Here is a 20,806-nt window from a genome sequence, read left to right on the forward strand (position 1 = left end):
TTGCACAGGTTTACTATATAAGTGCTTTTCTTCAGCTTCTGTGATGTCTGTAATATTTATTATGTACAACTGAGCATGGAAGATTATGGTTTTGAGTACTGTGGCTTGAGAAGAAAAGGAAAGTGGCCCTATTTTCCAGTCTTCTAAGGTATCAATGTTTTGTATATAAGTCCAAAAGGAATGCCTCCAAGATCCCACTTTCCAAAAACTTTTTGTCTTGTCTGTATTAATAGTTAATCCGCTGATCTTGCTGAATTTTTCCAGAATACCAAAAAAGATGTATATGGAATCATTATCCTTCAAATCATCAGCACATGATTATACCTTATTTTCCTTCATAGTGGAACTGTTATTCCTCACACAGCACATGCACTGTCAATTTACTGTAAGAAAGGTTCAAGAACCAATGCAAAGAGCAATGGACTAAGAGGGCAACCTTGCTTAAGTCCTTTTTTTTTTTTTTTAAATTTTGACTGGGTATGACAGGAACCCATCAACGAGGAGGTGGGTAGTTGAATTGGCATAAGGCTCCTTTGATTGATAATGGACAGCAGCTTTTCACCCACACAAATTTGCTGGAGGATGTGGAACAGAAAGGGATGCCAGGCATTATCAAATGCTTGAGTAAGGTATACTGATAGCACTGTCATCGACTGCTTTTTCATATTAACTAATCGGAGTAGATCACATAGCAGAAACAGATTAAATTCTACTGCTTGGTCTGGAACTTCATATACCTGTGTGCTTTTAATTATGTATCTCATTCCCACTTTGAGCCTGTTATTGATAATGCAGAAAAATATCTTGTAGTCAGTATTAGATAGAGAAATAAGTCTCCAGCTGCTGATTAAGGTGTGATCCCTATTAGGTTTTGGAATGAGAACAGTATGGCTTGCTACAAATTCACTTGGTGTGAGTCCTGACAAGAGAAAATAATTAAAGAGTATAACTAGAATGGGAAGAATAAAATCTCAGGCCTTGCTTCTATCCCTAGACCATCAGGTCCTGTGGATTTTCTTGTCTGGCATTCTTTATAGGCTGTGGTAACTTCAGATGCTGTAATGAGTTTGCCAAGCCCATCTTGTCATGCCGGATTGGTTGGCCGAGTGGTCAGCGTATCCGCTCTCTAGCCAAAAAGCTGTGGGTTCGAATCCCGCCATGGGCATGGATGTTTGTGATTGTTTTGAAAATACCAGTGGTGATGATGGGTGGTAGATGCTGTTGGTGTAGATGATGGTAGTTGCGATTCGTTGCAGTTGGTGGATTGAGTGGTGGAGACAGAGAGTTGTAGAGTAGGTGTCCTCCCTCGATGAGTCTTTGGACTCCCTGGAGCTGTTATGTAATAATAATAATATCTTAGATATGAACAGGAAAGCCATTAATGCTCCAAGAGTTATAATTTCCCACAGTATTATGTTCAAACAGATTTTTGTAGTTTTTGAAAGGAGTCAAAGATGTCTTGATTGGTGGACATCAACACAGATTTGAGTAATAGTCCTTTCTTTGCAGAATTTAATGAACTATCTATTGAAGAATGCAGCTAAAGGCCTATCTGCTAAGTGTTGCTGTATTCTTATTTTAAAATTTCTTTCTTCTACTTGTTTCTGCCTTTCCACTTCTATTTCTATGTTGAGGTTTTGAGAAATTCAAATTATTTTGTACTTTTTTTAGGGCTTCAAATTTTTTAATAAGTTTCAATTAGTTGTCATTTTGAATTTTGGCTGCTTGAGATTCACTATTATTCTAATGAGATACCAACTGTCACTATTTAGAGATTCTTCAATTTTTTGAGATAATGCACTTTTCTTGTTAAATAAAAGAGGGAGAGTGCGTTTTTGTGTCGAATATCCTCTCAGCCAGAAGATCTAACTCTATTTTGTAATAAATCCTTTTAGCCCATTCCGTTGTAATGTTTTCTTTAAAGGATATAAACTTAGGAAATACAGCATGGAATTTACAGCATTTTAGGAAAACTAACCTGTTGACATTCAGGCTTATCTTCTTCAGTGTTTTCTGGAAGTTTCTTATATTATTAAGAGAAGCCTCATCATTAGGGTTATAGATGTATGAAGATCGATTTACTTGGTTGTTATACATATTTTTAAAAAGAATTGAATGACTTAAACAGAGAGAAATGGAAAAAAATAGTTTATTAGAACTACACAACTAGTTTCAGCTTTTTTAAAGCCTTCGTCAGGTGCACAACATATTATAAAAGAAATATGTAGGAGAGTCAATACCTTGATAGTACGAAGGTATTGACACAGTTGTTCTTAACTTTGAAGATTATAAAAATAAGATGTTTGAATTGTTACAGAATGACACTTACTAAATCCTCAAGAGAGATCCCACTCATGAACTCCAAAACCAGACCAACTTCTGAACTGTCAAGAAACATTTGCCTCTCTCTTCGCTCTCTCCATCCATTGATTCCACATTTATATGGAGTCCCCAACATCCACAAGGAAAATACCCCACTTCGTCCTATCGTTGAAGGTAATGACTCTCCTACATATTTTTTTTATAATATGTTGTGCACCTGACGAAGGCTTTAAAAAAGCTGAAAGTAGTTGTGTAGTTCTAATAAACTGTTTTTTTTCCATTTCTCTTGGTTTAAGTCATTCAATTCTTTTCAAGTATATATATATCAGGGGCGAATATTCCAGGTGTGTGGTGCTCATCCACTGAACAGAAATATCACAAATATTATATTTTTGCATTTATTTCCATTAAAGACTCCCCTAACTGTTTCCAGACTTTCCTAAAAATAAACACAATAGGCTAATGCTTCATGAAAAAGACACTTTTCGATGCATAAACATTGCATCACATTCACGTTGATAGTCCAGGTGTGCTTTCAAAATACATACACCTTTGAGCCCTTTGAAAAAGATGTACAGATGGCGCAGTGAGTCAAATTCTTGGCTTTCTAGTAGTTTTAAATCACTCAGAAAGCGAGGCTGGGTGAGCTCTGAGACAATAGTACCTAGAGGTTGTGAGTGATTATTGTGTCAACCAATCCAACTGAACGTTGTCATTAGTCATAAGTTGGTGTTTTTGATTTCTGAGTTTCATCTGTTTTGCAAGGAAGTGTGAACTGATGTGGTAGATAAGTTTTTATATATAATATAGACAAGTTTTTAATATATAATTTATGATAAATATATAACTTTTTTTGCCCATATTTACAATGGGAAACAGTATTATAGCCAAACTAGGTTAGCCTCGTCCTCCTCCTCTTCCAAATTTTACAACTTTGAATAATTCAAATATACCAACCAAATATAACATTCTCTTTCATTATTGTTTTCTAATAAACAATATCTTAAAACGAACACACTGTATCCCACCTTGTGCAGATTTGGTTACAATTAATTGATAAATTAAAGTATTCGAAGTTATCCTACAATTAATTGCATTGGACCAATTAAGATGAGCACTGATGTGCTATACACTCTTAAAACTTTCATGCATCGAAATTTAGTGCTGGTTGCATAAGCCACAACAGCACATCCAACCAAAATGGGCACGCAACGCCACTGATTTATTTATATATATATATATATACATGACATGAATTATTATTCTTGTATATCTTTTTATTTCTATTGCTATTTTTACTGCTTTCTCATTAAAAGCAGGTGCTAGCAAAATGAAACTGACTCAAAGTGATTTGGTACATAATCATCATCACCAATTTTCTGATATATATCCCCAAAGGGTTTTCAGGCTACTATGACAGTACTACAGGATTAAGTTTACATTATCATTAACCTCCTACCCATAATTTCCCTCCAAATCAGTCTATTACTTGTCAGCATTCCAATATTGTCATCTTTAACATTTCATGTTTCTAAGGCATTTCTAATGAATCAATCCTCTGGGACTCTTTCCTGCCATCTTGGCATCAAACACCATTTTGCTAACCTTTTCTCATCCTTTCTATTTACATGGACATACCACCTTACATTAGCTCTGCTTACATACTCCTGCATACTCACAATGTCAAGTTACTTTCCAATATCTTCATTTTTAATATGATTCTGCCATTTGATCACTCTCCTAATTTTTCTCAGAACTCTCATATCTGTGGTCTCTAGTCTTTGATTGAGCACTTTATTTTGTTAAAAAAGTGTAATTCGTCGTCTGTGTTATTGTTATATCTGTACTTTCTCTATATTTTATCTTATTCTACCTCTATAATAACTCTCCTTCTAATCTATTGTCGTGCTCCTAAAATACTAATTCAGATTTATTTCCTCTTCGGATATTGGCAAAATTTATATTTTGCTGCGCCAGCCAATATCCTATAACAGAAGAGACTCTTGTTCAGGGAAATTATTCAAAATCTAAAAGAATACACACAATAATTTATCTCACGCTAGCGCTGTGCAGATTCAGTTAGCAGTCGTAGACCGAAACTCACTTAAACAATTATATCTAAACTCCTTCCCACCAAAAAGGTTCAATTCATAAGTGGTGGTTTGAATTCGTAATCAGGCATAACTCAGGTATAAGGTACAAAGCATGTTTATTGGAAAAACATTTTACAATTATTTAAGTTTAAATACTCAATGGATCAAAATTCACTCTAAGTTAAGGGTTATACTAAATCACAATGAATCAGAGCAAATTAAATCCTTCAATTATGAAAGGATTAGGTTTAAGCATAATACTACTACTACTATATAACTCCTTTCACAAATTTCTCACAGAATACTTATTGAACACTTTCATTAATACTCTATCAATGATTACCTTAATTCTAAATTTCATTTAAGCAAGTCTAGCCATTCACAAATCACTGCCTACTTAACAACTCTTCTTTGTTCCACAAGGGCTTAATTAATTCAGTCAAATTCTCACTAAAAGTTCTCTACTAGTGTTCTTTAGTTACAACACACACAAATTTCTTTTTCTTCTAAACAAATTTTTAACATAGAATGAAAACTCTTACATTGCCGGATCCTTTCAGATTTCATGCCACCATCTCATGTAGGTCTGGATTACCGTACTGCATATTCTTCGGCTGTCTTTGCGCCTGGCGATGTATTACACTTTTCTTCTAATCGTTTCCGACTGTTGCATGCTGTCTACCGCTCCACAGGAAACTTTCTCCAATGGGACATTCTGCTGAGGCTCGATTCTGCATGGGCCGTCATATCGCGATCAGCTCTGCTTGAAAATCTTCAAGCATTCTCAAGAAACGAACCTGCCGTCCGTCATTACTGTAGAAGACCCACCGCTCTCTCACGAATCCTCCGACCAACTCCCCCTAAAACTCGAATCCGGCACTCCAAGATCAAAAGGCCCCTCAAAACGGCATGCTTCGTCTTTTATTCGCCCTATTCGGGCGCCCTCTATTCAATGCAGTTTTCACCCATGAACCCCATCGTCCATGCCCCTTGGGTGATCCTACACTCTCGCTAACCTGTCCGGTTACATTATTCTGGGTAGGCGCTCTGACGTCATATTTCCGCGTAGGTATAGCCTGCATCGCTATGCTCGACTCGTACCGATTATACGCGATTATTCCGGATTACTATTATAAACTTTTCTCAGAATTTCGCTAAGTACTAGACAGCTTACTTGGGAATTACAAATAACCTAACAATAACTCTCACTATATGGCACACATGGACTACAATTATTACAAAACATAAAACAACACTTTATAATTATTGGCCGATGTGCAGATATCTCCTTAATAAATAGTAGTTTGTCATGTTAAATCCCGAATAAAGAATTTACTTGTAAAGCTCTGCATTCAGGATCTAACAATTTCCAACCGAACTCTCAAATCCATAACTTAAAACTGGTTTGAACACTGTCTTATATACTAGTTTTGTGTGTTTGCCAATTTCTCTCTTATTTCATATAAATTTATTCGGCTGGCTACCACCATACAAGCTTTGCTTATTCTGTTGTCAGTTTCCAGATTTAACTTGCAATCTTTACAAAAAAAACTGTGCCTAAGTAGCTGAAATATTTTACTTATATAGGTTCTTCATTCTGAATGCAGCTGACGTGTTCAATGTTTCTGCTATTTTCATAGTTTTAGCATTTTTATTGCCGATTTTCATGCCAAATCTGTCACAGCGTAGTTATTAAATTTAGTTGTGTGAGATGAGTTAAGGAGTACATCATCTGCATAAAGCAAAAAGTTAAGATTGACATCTCCAATTCTAATATCAGACTGCTAATAACAAACTGCTATACTACAACAGATTCCCAAAATATCTGGGCATCACTCTAGATAGAACACTATCTTTTAAACCACATCTCATTAACACAGCATCCAAGCTAAAAACAAGAAACAATATACTGCAAAAACTATGTGGAACAACTTGGGGTGACTCAGCACCAACGCTTCGCTGCACTGCTCTTGGCCTCGTTTACTCTACAGCTGAATACTGCTCACCTGTATGGCTGAACAGCGCCCATGTGTATTTAGTTGATGCCCAGCTTAACACCACTATATGCCTTATTTTTCCCTACTGGCTCCCAGTGCTAAGCAACATCCCAGCTCCATACATCCGCAGATCCAACTTAATTCTACATGAATACAGTAAAATCATGGAAATCCAAAATCTTCCAATCCAAGAAGACATCCCCTAGAAATAAACAGGCTAAAGTCAAGGCACCCTCCAATCTTAACAGCAAAAAATCTTGCAGAGACAAGTTTCAACATGAAGGAGAAGTGGAAAGAGTCCTGGCGTAATACTTCAACAGGGATCTTCCATGAATTAGTGGACCCAACACAGGTACCTTCGGGTTTTGACCTACCTTGGAAAACTTGGTCTGCCCTTAACCGAATCCGCATCAACCATGGCAGATGTGCAGACCACCTTAAATGGGGCATGACTGCCTCACTCAGGTGCGACTGTGGATCACCCCGCCAGACAATTAATCATATTATACCAGAATGTGTCCTACGTGCATACAGTGGAAACCTGCCAGACTTCATCGATGCTACACCAAGTGCAGTCGACTGGATAATCAACCTAGACATTCAGTTGTAGCCTATTCTTGATTCTTGAGTATCTCTTTTATGTCTTATTATTGTACATATGTCTATTATTATGTCCATATATATTAAGGATTAATGTAATGTAACTTTTTATGTGTGAGCCATACGCTAAATAAATAAATCAGGCCTAATGCCACTTTCTTTTTCCAGTTCTACAAAACTTACGTACAGATCCTTGTTATATTCCCATGATTTCTCAACTATTTGTCGTAAAGTGAAAATTTAATCTTGTCATCCTCTATTTGACCTACCTCGGACCTACCTTGGGGTGCTTAAGGGCCAAAGCTGTATAACTGAGAGGAGACCTCCACATAGCCTTTAAAGGAATGTGGAAAACCAACCAGGGCTTCTGACCTAATGTCCAATCCTCACCTTCTCGTGGTGCACCCTGTTGGGTATCTACTTGGATACTGAACGAACGAGGATGGGCTGGCAATTTGGGATTTAGCCGACCAAATTGTATTCTTATTGGTTAAACCAAAATGAAAAATGATGGTACGACATGACAAAATTTCATGCCAGCTGGGGCGTCACCCTGTTAAACAAGGCCCCCGTTGTTTTCGCCAGGGAACCAGGGCGAACAGCGAAAAGTCAGCTACTGGAACAAATCTGAAAACAAACCCCAACTCCACATCACCAGAGTTAAAGATCGGTACTATCAACATAAGAAGCCTGAATGGCAAAGAAATGGAGCTAGCTGAGGAATTAGACAAGTACCAGATCGACATAATAGGGGTGACTGAAACAAAAAAGACAAAAACTGGTGAGATCTTTCTGAGCAATAAATACAAAATGTTATATTCAGGCAATGACAATCAAGGGAAAGAAGGAGTAGCCATAGTATTCAACACAAAACACAAGGCTAATCTTCTTGAATGGCAGTCAGTCTCAAGTAGAGTAATGTGGGCAAATATGAGAATGGGGAACTGGACAATGAGACTTATTTGTGCCTATGGTCCCACAGAAGGTTCTACTAAGGTAGAAGTGGAGGAATTTTTTGAGGCTTTAGAAAAAGCAACTGACACAATGAAAAAGGAAAAGTTGGTCCTCATTGAGGATCTAAATAGCAGAGTAGGAAATGATTGTGAGACATATAAAAATATTTTGGGAAAATTTGGAGAAAAGAGCAAAGTAATAATAATGGCAAATATCTGTTGAATTTCTGCTCAGGACATGGACTGGTTATTCCTAACACCATGTTCCAACATAAAAATGTGCACAAATTCACATGGAGAGAAGAGGCAAGGAATAAGAAAAGTCTCATTGACTATGTTATTGTTGATAGTGATGTTTTCTCCCTACTGCAGGACACAGAGTGTACAGAGGATTTGAAATTGGAAGCTATCACTATTTAGTCTTGAGCAGGATAAAATTGAATTTCATATTGAAAAGAATGACATGTAAGAAAGTTTTAAAACGAATAAAAGTTGAGCAGCTCTCAGATGTGAACTGTAGACTAAAATACACAAAGATTACTGATGGAAAAATGAAAGAGTTTGAGAACAGGAATCAAACCTTGAAGATTCAGTGGCAAACTCTGAAGAAAACATTGATTGATTCTGCCAGAGAGGCATGTGGTGAGGTTGTCTGCAAGGATAAAAAAAATCAGAACTGCCTGGTGGACACAGGAAGTTAAAGAGGCAGTGAAGGAAAAGAAGAAAGCATATCAAAAGTTCCTGTCAAATAAGTCAGCTTGTGCTCTTAGAGAATACTGAGACAAATGCAAGAATGCTAAAGACTGTGTAAAACTAGCTAAACAAAAGTCATGGGAGGACTTTGGCTAGAACATAGAAAATAAATATCATGAAGGTGGCAAAATATTCTGGAGGTTGTTGAAGAAGCTTAGGAATGGAGGAAAGAGTGCTGTAAAAGGACTTAGAAATGATAAAGGTGACATGAAAACAGAAGAAAAAGATATCCTTGAAGTATGGAGTAATTACTTTGAAAAACTGCTAAATGAAACAAGCAGTGATGACAGCACGGTGGTAAAAAACACTGACCAGGCATGCAGTCAGGAATACATATCCATATTTGAAGTAGAAAAAGCCATCAAAGGCTTGAAATGTGGAAAGGCAGCAGGAGTAGATGATATTTGACCAGAAATGCTGAAATATGTTGGTATTAGTCTTCCAATGGCTGCACTGCATAGTTCAGAAAGCCTGGACAGAGGGACGAATTCCTGATGATTGGAGTAGAGCTCTCATAGTACCCATATATAAAAAGGGAAATAAAACTGAATGTGAGAATTACAGAGGTATTTCCCTACTGAGTGTTCCTGGCAAGATCTATGCAAGTATACTTGAGAAATGATTGAGAAGAATTGTGGAAGAAAAGCTTGGTGAAGAACAAGCTGGATTCAGGCCAAATAGAGGCTGTCAGGATCAGATCTTCACTTTACGACAAATAGTCGAGAAAGCACGGGAATATAACAGAGATCTGTATTTAAGTTTTGTCGATTGGAAAAGGCATATGATAAGGTGCCAAGAGAGAAGCTATTCAACACGCTGCAGTTATATGGTGTCAATGGGGCATTATATCAAGCAATACTTAGTCTTTATTTGAGTTGTAAGTCAGCAGTTAGAATTGAAGGAAGTACAGGAAGATGGTTTAACGTTCAATCTGGTGTGAGACAAGGATGTACATTATCCCCTCTCTCATTCATTATCTATATGGATCACATTATGAAGGAAAGTGGTATTAAACATGATATCAAAATTGGAGATGTTAATGTCAGCTCTTTGCTTTATGCGGATGATGTTATACTTCTAAATAAATCCACTACAAGTCTGCAAGATTCTCTGACTAAATTGAATATCTATTACAACAGCTACTCAATTTAGTCAGAGAATCCTGCAGACTTGTAAATGAAAAAGGCAGAATCATTGAAAATATCAACTGTGTTGTGAATGGAGAACCTGTGGAACAAGTAAAACATTTCAGCTACTTAGGCACGATTTTTAGTGAAGATGGTAAATTAAATATGGAAATAGACAACAGAATCAACAAAGCTGGTATGGTAGGAAGTCAATTGAATAAATTCATATGGAATAAGAGAGAAATTAGTCAGAACACTAAATTAGCTGTATACAAGACAGTGTTCAAACCAGTCTTAACTTATGGATCTGAGAGCTGGGTCAGAAGTGTTTTACTTCTGACCCAGCTCTCAGATCCAAAGACTAGAGACCGCAGATATGAGAGTCCTGAGAAAGATTATAGGCATGAATAGATGGCATCAATGGCAGTATCATATTAAAAATGAGGATGTTAGGAAAGAACTTGACATTGTCAACATCCAGGAATGCGTTAGCAGAGCTAATCTCAGGTGGTATGGTTACTTAAACAGAATGGGCGAAGAAAGATTAGCAAAACAAGTGTTCTCTGCCAGGTTGGCAGCAAAACGACCCAGAGGAAGACCAAGATATAGGTTTATTGATACGGTACAAAGTGCCTTAGATGATAGAAATATAAGATCCGATATTGTTGGAGTCTTGACAAGTAATAGACTGATTTGGAGGAAAATTGTAGATAGGAAGTTAGTAATGATGTAATTTTTTTCATGTAGTACTATCATATCCTGTACACCCTTTGAAGGTACATGGCAGGAATTTGATGATGATGATGATCCTCTATTTGGCCTGAACCCAGCCTTGTTCTTCTCCAAGATTTTCACTCTTCCACAATCTTTCTCAACATCTTTTTCAAGTATGCTTGAATAAATCCTACCAGGAACACTTAATAGAGAAACTCATCTACAATTTTCACATTCAGTTTTATTCCCTTTTTTTATAGATGGTACTAGGAGAGCTTTACTCCAATCATTGGGAAGGTGACCTCCTGACCAGGCCCTCTGAATTATGCAGTGTAGCCACTGTAAAATTTTTATGCTCCATACTTGAGTATTTCTGGTCGAATATCATCTATTCCAGCAGCTTTTATGCATTTCAAGTTCTTGATGGCTTTTTCTACCTCAAATATTGATATGCACTCCTCTTTGAATTCCTTTGATTCTGTCACTGCTTGCTTTGTTTAAGTCTTTCAAAGTAATTACTCCAGACATCAGTTTTTAAAACTTTCTTACATACTGTTTCATACAATGTAATATCAATTTTTATCCTGCTTAGCACTAAGTAATTTTCATTTAACTTTCAATTTCAGATCCTCTGTTCACTGTTGTATCTTGAACCAGCTTGCTCTTCTCTCCAAAATTTCCCAAAACATTCTTATATGTTTAGTGGATTTCCCACTCTGTTTAAATCTCCAACAAGGACCACTTTTTCCATTTTCTTTATGTTAGCTGCCTGTTCTAATGATGTGAAAAATTCTCCCACTTCTTCCTTGTGCCTATCCCACCTTCTATGGGACCAGTGGCACAAATAAGTTTCATTGTCCAGTTTCTCATTTTGAGGTGTGCCCACATCACTCTACTTAAAGTTGCCTTTCAATCAAGACATTTATCTACATGCTTGGTGTTGAATGCTATTGCTATTGATCATTACTGCCTGAATATAACATCCTGATTTGGTACAAGATGCTGAAAAAAAACTGTAGGCGTAGCTATTTGGCATTTATGCTTGACCATTTTTGGCAAAGAAAGGCAAGTCGCTCCATACTCTCTTTCTCTATTCTCTTTCTACTAGTCAAGTCAAGCAGGTTATGGCTAATTTTTTTTTTGTTTTTAATTTTGCTCCTCTGATCTTACAGATTGCAATTAGTATATAGAAAATAAGTATTTAAGTGTACATTTTTTTCAAATTATATTTTTTATGTTTGCTCTGAATTGTAATCCACGGTACATTAGCTTTAATTCCTTTTACAAAGACACATTGCTATCCATTTGTATTTGTAAATATTTTCTGTTTCATGCATTTTGCATGTGTTTGTATGCATCTAAAAATAACATCAACTGACTAATTTTATTTAGGTAATCATATTATAAGCCAACATTTCACCTTGTCTCCAAGACATCTTCACAGGCACATTTCAAAACCTAGCACCAGCAGTCTTAACTGGTATCCTCTATGAATTGTGGTGATGGAATCTTATAGACAGTCTCAAAGACTGCTTATATTTAATGTTGACTTATAATCTATCTAAATAAATTTAGTTAATTATTATTTTTAGATGTGTGTTTTCTCCATTAAACATTAACATGAGCAATAACTGTGTAAGTATCTATAGCAGATAACATATGTTTGTATTAATTTGATTGTTTAAATTTTATTATTTGAAATCAAATTAATTTTAATCATGATGCCAAGAAATTATATTCTTGGCATCTTTAAGTGTAAGCAAACAAGGTTGCATGTGAAGTAACTTCCCGACTGGGTTCATGACTTCACATTGATTACCTTAGTATCCATAATGTAATGCACATATCCTTATGAGCACATAAGGATATGTGCATTGCATTATGGGATACTAAGGCAATTGATATAAAATCATGAGCCTCTATATACAAGTAGCTTAGTCGTGAAGTTACTTCAAGTGCAACCTTGTTTGCTTACGCTTGGATGAAGGATGAAACCAAGAATATAATTTCTTGGCATCTTTAATTGATAGATAGAAGCTTTGATCCTTATCTCTTAAAACAGTTGATTTGTTTTGAATGTGCAAAAATTATTTTTAGTGCTAAGCCTCCTTTTCCTAATCATTCTTTTTTCTGAATTTAAAGTGCTGAAGTCCCTGAAGAATAACAACAATTTAATTATTAGTATGGCTAACAAGTATATTAGTAAACAAAGATACAATATGTAAGCTGATCATAACATCAGAAGCATCATGAAGTTCGAGATAAAAATAATATGATAGAAAAATGTCTCTATTACTTTGAGACTATTCTACTTATGGGTTCCTCATCTAATTCTACTTGTTGTCAGATAAACAGACTTAATTCTCTTATTGATAATGTTTCTAATTGGGATGAAGAACAAAAGAAAAAGCTTAAAACCTTCTTTGGTCATCCACATAGACCATATGGTCTTCTGAAAGTTCATAAACCAGTACTCCATCAAGACCAGTTGTTGACTTTATAGAATGTCCAACTTATAAGATGGACTGGTGTCGAGGCTAGCTGGTGAAAGGATGTACTGTCGGAAAGCTCCTGAAAGATTTGTGATTTTTGTTGATTTATTAATATTTTGTTAGATTTAATTGTGTAATTTTAGTATATTATTGTAGTTTTATTAGTGTACTAAAGTGTTTATAACATAATCTATGTCAGGAAGTCGCCGCTAGAGGGATTCGTAGTGTGTAATGTTCGTGAAAGCTCCTGATAAGATAAGCGTTATTTTCAGTTATCGTTGATAAATTTACTTTAATATTGCTTAGTTTTGTTTGCCTTGCGTATCTTAGTGCATCTGTTTGTGTGTTTTTGGTGTTTATAATTTATAATTTGATAAAATACGTTACTAGTAAGTATGGCTCCAGTATGAAGGAAAATGGCGGCCAGTAATGATGGCCATCTTCTTTCAAGAACGGTAATGTAAAGGAGATGATTCAGTGTACTATCTGCGAAATGTACGCTTTGCAGAGTGCGGTCAGAGTGTGGTTAGATGATAATAAAGGAGTGAATGTGTGCAGAAAATGTAGGGAGAATGAGGAATTGAAGTGTATTTCGGATCGTGAGTGTGATATTTTTGTCAAACTTCAGAATGAAGAAAATAGGGATATGACAAGAAACGGCGAACCAGAGAATTGTGAGAGTGTGAATGTAGAAAGTGTGAATGATAGTATTAATGGTTTTACAGAGAATAAAAAAGATGAGATAGATGCAATGAGTGAGATCGCGTTATTGAATGGTGCGATACAAAGGGCAAAACAGCAGCTAGAGCGTATGAGCAAAAGTCGACTGAATGAACCAACCAATAATAAAAAGTATGACAGGAAAAATAGGCGTATGAGTGTGAACATGAACAAAATGAAGGATAGAGTGCTGTATGGAGACTCGTTAGTACGAGGTGTGTTAGTAGAGGATTTGACAAAATCGTACCAACCTTGTGCGACCATAAAGGATGTAACTGAGTCTATTAGAGAGCAAAAGGAAAGGGTGAAGGAAATGATTGTTGTGGCAGGTACGAATGATTTGAAAGGAGATAAAATGGAAATGATAGAAGACCTGAATGAATTTTTTGAGGTAGCAAAAGAAAAGAGTGAGAGTTAGAATGATTAGTCTTTTGCCACGGTATGACAGTGAAATGTTTAAAAGGAGGGCCATAATTGCGAATGACTTTATGCGTGGGTTATGTATGACGAGTGGTGTGGAATTTGTGGATGTGTGGAGTGAGTTCGATGGCGAAAGGATCTATATAAGATGGATGGCTTGCATTTGAATGGTTACGGTGTAAGGAGACTTGAGAAAGTGTTGCTGAATGTAATGGATGTGCAAATTCAGGGAAACTAGATTTATTAAGGGGGGGGGGGGGTAGATATACGGTCCTTAGGGAGGCAGTTGAATGTATGAACGAATATAATATGCCCGAGCGAATAAGGACAACAAATCAGAGTGGGATAGTTAATATAAGACATCAAGGTAGGGTTGGGGCTAATGGGGGTCTTAAATTCATGTACACTAATGCTAGGCGTATTAGGAACAAGAAGGAAGAGTTTTTGGCCATGGTTGGCACTTCCAGACCACAGGTTATTGGTATTAGTGAATCATGGCTGACTGTAGATGATATAGCTAGTGGGATTGAATGTGATGGGTATAGTGTGTTCAGGAATGACAGGGAGAATAAAATGGGGGGAGGAGTATTGTTGATGATAGCTGATGAGCTACAGCCAAGGAGAATAGAAGTTGAATTGCAGGATAGAGAAAAGAGCACGTTTGAGGCCATTTGGTGTGAGATTGTGGCTAGTGTTGTGTCCCAATTTATGATTTCTACTCTAATCTTACAAATTCCTTTTATCTATATTCTTCTAACTTCTATGCCCGAGTTTTTACCAAAACTTATACCAATATCTAAGTTATTGCTCCCCTTAGTACCCCTAATATTTGTATTTATACTGTGCCTTTTGGGATATTTAGTTTAGGATAATACATACATAAACAAGGAGAAAGAACTCAAATATATCTGAAAGTGTAACTATTGCAGTCGTGACACTTAACTCGATTCTCAACTTAAATTTTCCGCGTGACTAAGTACAACATTTTCAAGTGGTTATCAACTGCACCATTTATGTTGTCATAAATAGGGAGAAAGTCAATCTCGAATATATCTCTTAGTATTTAAATATTATTGCAGTCGTGACTCTTAATCTCTTTCTTCAACATTAAATTTCCCGCGTGATTAGGTACGATGATTTTAAGCGGTGCATTGGATTAGCAATATCAGACAACTCATTTATCATTGAACAAAAGGTTTATTAAGTTTCTAAACGTGGTACAATTCAAATACTAAACTAAAATACTTATAGACTAACATTAAATCATTATAAGCAATATGGCTATTTGTGATTATGCCGCCATACACATTAATTCATAAATTCACCTGGTGTGAACAAATTAGATCAATTCACACTATCTGATTTTTCATACTGAAGTAGATTAACAAGTTATTCACTGCTAACACATACTTGTGACATTTCAATTATTTTATATATTACATTAGGCATTCAATCCTTAGGATACGTAATTACTTAATTCACACTATTCCGTTATATGCACTAACACACAATTATGTCATTTAAATATCTTGTGCAATATATTAGACATGCAAAAATACCTTAGGACTCTTAATCATTCACAAATCTTTAACACTAGTCAATCTACACATAACACATTCTATCACATACTAAAGTCCTAGTATAACTTCAACAGTTCTAAGTTGGAGTTAAAGAAATTTAATTATAATTTCTTTAACACACATATATTTGCTCTACTATCAGCAATGAGCACATCGATCTCTTTACAGCTTTCTGCTTTGCGTAGTTATCACTTGCGTCGAAACGAAGAAGATCCCCCCTTCTCTAGGACTCTATGGCAATTTTTTCTTTGCTTCCTACTCGGGAAAACAGGAATCGAAATCCCACTCACTTTTGTTTCCGTGTTGTGACGAGGAGATATCACCCCTGTCGCCACTCAGGAAACCCCCGTGAACTCCACCGGAACCAAAACCAAACTCCAAGGCCAAAAGCGACTATCCAAAAAAAAGGCCTCCTCCAGGGGGTTACCAACCCTTTTATAGCTGCTCCCCTAACGGCACCTTTTCTTACTTCCTTTCTCCTCCTTCTACTTGTTTTTTAATCATCGACCAATTAGGGTGGCCTTTTCTTGCCAAACGTCATTTGATCGGCAAGCCCGTTCTCAATGTTTCCATCCGGGGATCGGCCCGAAGCAATAGCTTTGCTTTTCTTGTGCTAGCCTTTCAAACTTTTTCTATGAATTCTACTTAATAACTTAATCTCTCACATAACGTATTTTATGACTCACCCTTTTCTACTTACTTACTTAACTCTCTCATTTTTAATCGTATTACAATATTAATCTATACTTTCCTTTGTTAGCTACTTATTTAGTTAGAATTCCATATTTTAAGTCATATTACAATATTAATACATTCCTTCCTTTATCAGCTACTTTAACAGCAACCCTTACGTTTTATACATATTACTGGATGCAAGAAATTTTCCATTAACTAATTCATTTTTTTTTTTATGCAGGGGTTCTAATTTATGATATTTATTCTTCATGTTACACCATGATAGCTGAGAATACTATATTCCTAAGATATCAGGTGTAACACTAGCAGAACTAAATATACAATTGGGTGCTGCTATAGACCAGGTGATGGAAAAGATGGTGGTGACAGTATGCACAAGCAAATAGAAGAAATGAGTGGAAGGAGGGTAATTATTATGGGAGATTTCAACTATGGTCGCATTGATTGGAGTGAGGAGAGGACACATGGGAGAAAGGAATTGGATTTTATGCGGTTATTAAGGGATAACTATCTGCGAAAGCATGTAATGGAAAATACTAGGGGTCAGAGGGTGCTTGACCTAGTAATTACATCTGAGGATTTGGCTGTAACAAATATGACCACATTGCCACCATTTGGTGAGAGTGATCATAGGGTTTCGACTTGGGAGGTGGCTAAAGGTGTGGAATTTTCAATTAAGACAGGGTACATGTGGAATTATCGGGCTGGAAAGTATGACAAGCTTAGGAGTTTGATTGGTTCAGTGCCATGGCAAGTACAACTGCAAGGACTAGAAGTTGATAGTGCATGGGAGGCAGTTAAGAAGTGTTTGCATGAAGCAATGGCTGACTGTATACCTAGAGTCCAAATAATAAATCAAGTAGGGGTTAAATGGATGAATAACACCATTAAGCTTGAGCTGCAAAAAAAGAAACAACTATGGAGGAAATTTAAGGAGAAAGGTGACCGGCAGGCACATGAACGGTATAAAGCGCAGGCCAGAAGGGCAACGAGTGTGGTAAGAAAAGCAAAAAATGATTATGAAAGAACTTTGGCCATGCAGGCTAAAGAGAATCCTAAACAGTTTTTTAGATATGTAGCAAGTAAAAGGAAAAATGTACATGGCAGAATGATTTTAAAGAATGCCGATGGTAGGGAGATAACTGAATCAGTTGATATAGTTGAGTTACTGAGTGAGCACTTTGCAAGTATATATCATCCACATGGTGACATTTAAGAAACGAATAAACCAGTAGATTATACGGGAATTGTGGTGAATGAAGTGGAAGTGAGTAGTCTATTGCATAACCTCGGTGTCAATACATCCGTGGGATTGGATGGTATACCAGCTCGTGTCGTACGAGAAGCAGCTAAAGAATTGTCAGTACCCTTGACCATTTTGTTTAATTTGAGTCTCGGGTCTGGGTTAGTCCCGAGGGGGTGGAAAGAGGGGAAAATAGTTCCACTGCATAAAGGTGGTTCCAAGACTGCTGTTGTAAATTACCGACCGATTAGCATATCAAGAATCATTGCCAAGGTCTTATAGAAATTAGTCAAGAAAAGAATACAGGATTGGATAGATGAAAATGGGATATTGTATGGGGGACAACATGGTTTTGTGAAGGGTAGATCATGCCTCAGTAACTTGCTCACGTTTTATAACACAGTGACGGCTGAACTGGATAGGGGTAATGGGTTTACAGTGATACTACTGGACCTTGCCAAGGCCTTTGACAGGATACCACATGGAACCCTAATCAGTAAACTGGAGCAGATGGGGATAGATATAGGGTTGGTGAGATGGATAGGAGAGTGGTCAAAGGAGAGATACCAGAGAGTGGTTTATGCAGGAGTCGAGTCTAAAAGACAGCTTGTGACTAGTGGTGTGCCGCAGGGTTCTTGGAAAGGATTTGAGAGGAAGTGTTCACTTGTTTGCTGATGATGCAAAGTTGGGTAGAGCAATTGTGAGTGCACAGGATGTCAAAATTTTACAGGATGATTTGGATAGTTTGGAGGACTGGGCTAGGAAAAATGGATGTCAATTTAATGTGGCAAAGTGTAAGGTTATGCACTTTGGGGTGAAAAGAATAGCAGCAGTATATTGCACTGGTGGAACCGTACTCCAGGAGATTGATGAGGCCAGGGATTTGGGAGGGTTGGTGGATAGGGAATTGAAGTTTGTGGGGCACATTGCAAAAGCGACTAAATCAGCTCATCAAATCACTTGGCTTCTGAAAAATACTTTAACATGCAGAGACAAACAAGTTGTTGTTCCTCTGTATCGAGCCTTGATAAGACCCCATCTGGACTACTGCGCCCAGTTACGGGCACCAGGGTTTCTTCATGATGGGGAGGAAGTGGAGAGGATCCAGAGACAAGTGACCAAGATGATAGCAGGTTTGTGGGTTGCAGAGATTGGACGATAGGCGAAGGAGGGGTGATATGATTGAGACATTCAAATTACTGAAGGGTTTCTATAAGATTGATCCAGAAGATATTTTTAAAAATATGACTGGTGGTTGGAGGACTAGGGGCCATGCATGGAAGCTGGGCAAGAGCATGGTTGACAAGGGTGTTAGAGCTAGGTTTTTTACTTGGAGAGTGGTGAATGAGTGGAATAAGCTTCCAGAGTCTGTTGTGGGTGCTATGACCGTGAATGAGTTCAAGGCAAGGTATGATAGATACTGTGTCAATGTCGAATAGTTGTTCTTGACATGATGTTAGGCCTCCCTCGATGAGTCTGTAGACTCCTTGGAGTTGCCCGGAACAATAATAATAATAATAAGATACTTAAATACATCCAATTTACTTCTTTACTATTTAGATATATCCAATTTACTTATATAAAAACACTTTGAATTTTAAAAATAAAATTTGTGATCTTCATCTGGATGCTTCCAGTGTTATGATCAGCTTAGTGTATCCTTCTTTACTAATATTCCTTTATCTGATACCACTGAATTACTTCAGGAAGAATTTCTTTCATATATTGTTTTCAAACTAACAAAATCAAAACTATTTGATTTTGTTATACATTCAGGTTATTTCTCCTTTAAAAACAAATTATATCAACAATTGATGGAACAGCTATGGGTATTCCTATTTCTCCTACCATTGATAACTTGTTCATGGAACACTTTGAACAATGTATGTTTGATAACATTTCATCTAGACCTACACAGTGGTACAGATATATGGATGATATTTTTGCAATTTGGAATGGATTTTCCTCTGAAAAGTAGGTTTTTCTAAATGAAATGCACTTCATCCCAGAATTCAATTCATCTTAGAAAGGAAATAAATAATCAAATTGCCTTTTTAGATCTTCTAATTCTATGCCAACTGGATGGAACCTTACAATTTTTAGTTTTTCATACAGGCTATTATATCCACACTGAATCTCACCACCATCCTAGTCAAAAGGCTGGAACTATTAAGACCTTATTACATTGTGCTCATGCTTTATGTTCTTCAGACAAACGTTTACAGAAAGAATCACAGCATAATATTAAATTCACCTTTTTATCAAATGGTTTTAAGGATTCCTTCCTCAAAAAAGCTTTTAACAGTTATAGTATCTCTGCCTCCTCCAATGCAGAAGAAATAACTTGCATTCCTATTCCTTATGTGCAAAGGCATTTCTGAATGCACAGCAACAGTTTTAAAACTAATGGACGTTTTTGTTGACTTGCACCCCATCAGAAAAATCCCCAACTTTCTCACTTTTCCTGAGGACAAGCTTCCACCTCTAGGTTTTCCAAGTGTCTACTAGATTCCTTGCTCTTGTGGATTATCTTATTTTAGACACACTGGAAGATCTGCTTTTATTCATCTAAAAGAACACAAGTCTTATATTAAACACAATGAGCATGATTAGTCTAGACTTGCTGAGCATGACTGGAGCAAAACTAAGTGTCTTTCATAAAGTTGTTTCCTCATAGAATGCCTTCATAAAGAAACTACTTCATTGTCCTAATATAAACAGATGCATTGGTCTACGTACTTTTTTTAAAGACACTAATATTTCTTAACTTTATTTATGTATTTGTGTATATTTTTTTTTTTTTTTTAGTTAGGAAATTGACCATTTTTAATATTTTACATTAGCTACTAAGGTGGTGCTTTTCCAGAATTGTCTCTTACTGTTTAATTGCTGTTCTATAATCCTGTACTGAAGATGCCTATGACACTTAAGTAAAAATTTTACATTAAGTTTTTTACATGAGTTTTTCTCTATTTTTATAGTTATTATTACCTGTATCATTTTCACTGTTTGCTGAAAATAAAATCCAATTACAGAAAAATCTAGACGTATTGAACAAATCAATAGAACAGTATGAAAATCTTAATAAATAAAATG

The 20,806-nt window shown here is 36.5% G+C and overlaps 1 protein-coding gene across 1 annotated transcript in view; it reads right to left on the minus strand.

Moving 5' to 3' along the window:
• The window catches only part of LTV1 (LTV1 ribosome biogenesis factor), a 131,000-nt gene that overhangs the window by 26,494 nt on the left and 83,700 nt on the right, over window positions 1-20,806 (minus strand). The gene's annotated exons all lie outside the window — the stretch shown is intronic.

Source organism: Typopeltis vanoorti, chromosome 3 (assembly GCF_054136105.1).
Source record: "Typopeltis vanoorti isolate ZY-2024b chromosome 3, IOZ_Tvanoo_1.0, whole genome shotgun sequence".
NCBI classification, from domain to species: domain Eukaryota; kingdom Metazoa; phylum Arthropoda; class Arachnida; order Uropygi; family Thelyphonidae; genus Typopeltis; species Typopeltis vanoorti.